Source organism: Lolium rigidum, chromosome 1 (assembly GCF_022539505.1).
Source record: "Lolium rigidum isolate FL_2022 chromosome 1, APGP_CSIRO_Lrig_0.1, whole genome shotgun sequence".
Classification (NCBI taxonomy): domain Eukaryota; kingdom Viridiplantae; phylum Streptophyta; class Magnoliopsida; order Poales; family Poaceae; genus Lolium; species Lolium rigidum.
The window spans coordinates 282,185,977-282,190,455 of record NC_061508.1 but is presented as its reverse complement, the minus strand read 5'-3'; positions in this window follow the sequence as shown (position 1 = coordinate 282,190,455).

Genomic DNA, 4,479 nt, shown 5'->3' with positions numbered 1-4,479 from the left:
TTCTATTGCTAGAGATCCTGCAAGCGCTCCAGCTGAAAACTGACTTCACATACGTTTCACACAGTCAACAGCCCGAAGCCCAGAACAGCCATGCAAAGAATTATTAGCACATCACGGTCTAAAAAGAATTATTAGCACACAGAAACAACAGCCAACGCCAATCTAGATTCGTGGCAATCCGTGCTGGTGAAAACCGCACCCGTCTGCATGCTTTCAGATCCACGCTAGGTGCTTTCCTTGCTTGGGAATCGAGACTGTCCACAGAGCTTAGAACAGGGCACAGAAGAATACGTGCTAGCTTTTTGTATTGATGGCGCCATGGTAAACAATCCGCACAACACCCGGGAACGCGCCGAGAGGAAGATAACTGAAGGGGTATGCAGCAGCCACGGACAGAGAGGAGAAAAAGAGGCGACGGAGACGGAAGATCCGGCAGAGCTCGTGCGGAGCAGCGGCGATGGCGTCCTGGAGGCGGCAGGATAGGCGGCGGCAGATCTGACTTGCAACCCTATGGTGGATCGTGGGAATTGTTTTTCTTTCTCCCTTCTAGACAGGTAGACGTGGGTTAGAAGGACATCATATGCGCATATAAAAATCTACACCCGGAGAGCGTTAGGAAATTAATCTTGGCCATTGTTGTTGATTTTCTTAGACGTTGCTAATCTACACCGTTGGTTGTTTGTTATTTTAATAATATAATAGATAGTGTAATTATATAATTGATTAAAAAGGTTTCATTGAGAATTAACATCAAGGAAAGGATATGAATTGAAACTTATTTAGTGTCAAGATCTATGAAGATAGATTGAAACACATAATAAGTTTAAGTTAAAGTACATAGAATGAATATTGAAGTAGTTCAATATAAAAATATTAACAAGGTGTTCTTTTCATGTGAAGGTTTAACAAGACTTGGGTGTATTTGACACTCAATGAGTAAAAACACATGAGTGATTTTAGATCACGAATAATATGTACAAAATCAGATGTCCTGTGCTCTAAAGTGTTACGAGCATATACCTGAATGATTCATGTGATGATCATTGGACGATAGTAAGAATATCCCTGAGTGCTTTAGAAGAACCAAGGATATATATAGTTTTATATGAAGTAATGACAAACAAATCGATGTAAGGTGTTACACCGATATTAGTTTGGTCACATATAAAAATAAAATTTCAATCTCAATTAGGCTAAGTGTTGTTTAAAAGGTAGCACAATAAGCTATAAGATGTCTATGCTAGATTTAGATGAGTTCTAAATATTGTGACGGATTCTACAAAACAAAGGCAGAGGATGTCATTGTTTTTAACAATGACTGAGGATGTTAAGTCAAGAAGTTCTTTAAGAACTTGGTGTAGTTCCGATAGTGTCAGAACTTTGAAGCTAAATTGTGTGTGAAAATATTAGTGACTTATTTCAGACCACGGAATTAAGGTTCCACCAGAGAACTAAGCATATATAATTAATGCCGACTCATTTGGAAAATGAGTGATGCGTAGAGACGCAAATGAATTGCAAAATACATACGTTTCTGAGCGTGTCAGATCCGTTGACTAAAACCTCTCCCGTGAGCAAAACATGATAAACACCAGAAGGCCAAAGTGTTATATCTTTAGAAATGTGAACTAGATTATTGACTCTAGTGCAAGTGGGAGACTGTTGGAGATATGCCCAAGAGGCAATAATAAATTATTTATTGTTATATCTTAGTGTTCATGATAACTGTTTACATCCCATGCTATAATTGTATTAACTGAAACATTGATACATGTGTGTTATGTAAAAAACAAAGAGTCCCTAGTAAGCCTCTTGTATAACTAGCTTGTTGATTGATAGATGATCATGGTTTCGTGATCATGAACATTGGATGTTGTTAATAACAAGGTTATGTCATTGGGTGAATGATATAATGGACATACACCCAAAATAAGCATAGCATAAGATCAAGTCATTAAGTTCAAATTGCTATAAACTTTCGATACATAGTTACCTAGTCCTTTGACCATGAGATCATGTAAATCACTTATACCAGAAGGGTACTTTGATTACATCAAACGCCACTGCGTAAATGGTTGGTTATAAAGATGGGATTAAGTATTCAAAAAGTATGAGTTGAGGCATATGGATCAAGAGTGGGATTTGTCCATCCCGATGACGGATAGATATACTCTGGGCCCTCTCGGTGGAATGATATCTAATTAGCTTCCAAGCATGTGAATGGTTCACAAGGGATATCATATCACGGTACGAGTAAAGATTACTTATCGGTAACGAGTTTGAACTAGGTATGGAGATACCGACGATCAAACTTTGGATAAGTAAAATATCGCGTGACAAAGGGAATCTGTATCGTATGTGAATGGTTCTTTCGATCACAAAGTCATCGTTGAATATGTGGGAGCTGTTATGGATCTCCAGGTCCCGCTATTAGTTATTGATCGGAGAGGAGTCTCAATCATGTCCACATAGTTCTCGAACCGTAGGGTGACACACTTAAGGTTTGATGTCGTTTTAAGTAGATATGGAATATGGAATGGAGTTCAAATTTTGTTCGGAGTCTCGGGTGGGATCCAGGACATCACGAGGAGGTCCGGAATGGTTCGGAGAATAAGATTCATATATAGGAAGTCACTTTCCAAGTTTGGAAATGATCCGGTGCATTTATGGAAGGCGCTAGAATGTTCTAGAACCTTCCGAATGAAATCACCATGGAAGGTGCAGTCCTGGTTGGACTCCACCAAACCCAACCAGCCAACCAAGTGGGAGGGTAGAGTCCATGGAGGACTCCACCTCCTTGGCCGGCAAACAAAGGGGGAAGGGGAGAGTCGTTTTCCCTCTAGGTTTCGTCCATATGGCAGTTTTTGAATTGGGGTCTTATTCGAAGGCTTTGGGCAAACCCTTGGGGTTCCACCTATATAATGAGGAGAAGAGGGAGGGGCAGCCTTGTACTTGGCCGCACCACCATAGGGGGTCCCTGGCCGGCGCCCCTACCCCCTCTCTCCCAAACCCTATCACACCTCCCTCCTCATACACCTCCCGTAGTGCTTAGGCGAAGCCCTGCCAGAGATCTCCACCACCACCGTCACCACGCCGTTGTGCTGGCGGGATTCCGAGGAGGATCTACTACATCCGCTGCCCGCTGGAACAGGGAGAAGGACGTCGTCATCGGCACCGTACGTGTGATCGAGTGCGGAGGTGCTGCCCGATTGTGGCACCGTCAAGATCTTCTACGCGCTTTTGAAAGCGACAAGTGATCGTCTACATCCACCACGAGATTTATCTCGTTAACACTTAGCGATCCTCGAGGGTATGTTGATCTTCACCTCGTTGCTCCCATCTACTAGATTAGATCTTGGCTTGTTGTTCGTTCTTGCGGTAGGAATTTTTTTGTTTTCTATGCTACGAATCCCAACAAGATCGTGGGCATTAGCTCTGTTCAGGTCAGGATACATGATGGCATGACATGCACACTAACAGAATTAAGACACATACCTGACATGGCCAAAAAATTTATCTCTCTCAGTACACTTGATGTTGATGGGTAAAAACACTCCGGTTCTCACAATGTTCTGAAGGTATCAAAAGGTTTTCTCGTTCACATGATTGGTGATATGAATTCTACAAAATTATATGTTCTTAGAGGTAGCACTTTCTCTGGTATTGTTGTTGCTGTTATTCCTGATAAACCTTGTAAAACTTATTTGCGGCATATGCGTCTTGGATATATGAGTTAACATGGAATGGCAGAATTGCACAGGAGAGACCTGCTAGATGGTTGTAATTTGAGTAAGTTTGAGTTATATGAGCACTACATTTTTGGTAAGCATAAAAGAGTTAAATTCAATGCTTTCGTTCATACCACTAAAGGGATTTTAGATTATGTGTATGCTGATGTGTGGGGACCTTTCCGCAAGACTTCTCTTGGTGGTGCAAATTACATGCTGACTATCATTGATGATTACTCCAGAAAAGTGTGGCCTTTCTTTCTGAAAATAAATCTGTGTATTTTATGCTTTTAGAATATGGAAAGTTAAGGTAGAGAAGCAAACAGAAAAGAAAGTTAAATTGCTTCGTACTGAAAATGGCATGGAGTTTTGTTCTACTGTCTTTAATGATTCCTGCAGTGACGAAGGCATTGTGAGGCACCACACTATTCCATACACTCCTCAACAGAATAGTGTGGCGGAGAGGATGAATAGAACCATCATATCCACGGCTCGCTGCATGATGTCCAATGCTGGTATGCCGTAGACGTTTTTGGGCTGAAGAGTCCTCCACCGCTTGTTACTTGATAAATAGGTCACCTTGCATTCCACTTGATAAGAAAACTCCTATTGAGGTATGGTCTGTTTCACCTGCTCATTATTCAAAGTTGAGAGTTTTCGGTTGCACTGCTGATGTCTACTCACGCTTCTTTTCCTGTAGACAGTGTTGGGCCTCCAAGAGCAGAGGTTTGTAGAACAGCAGCAAGTTTTC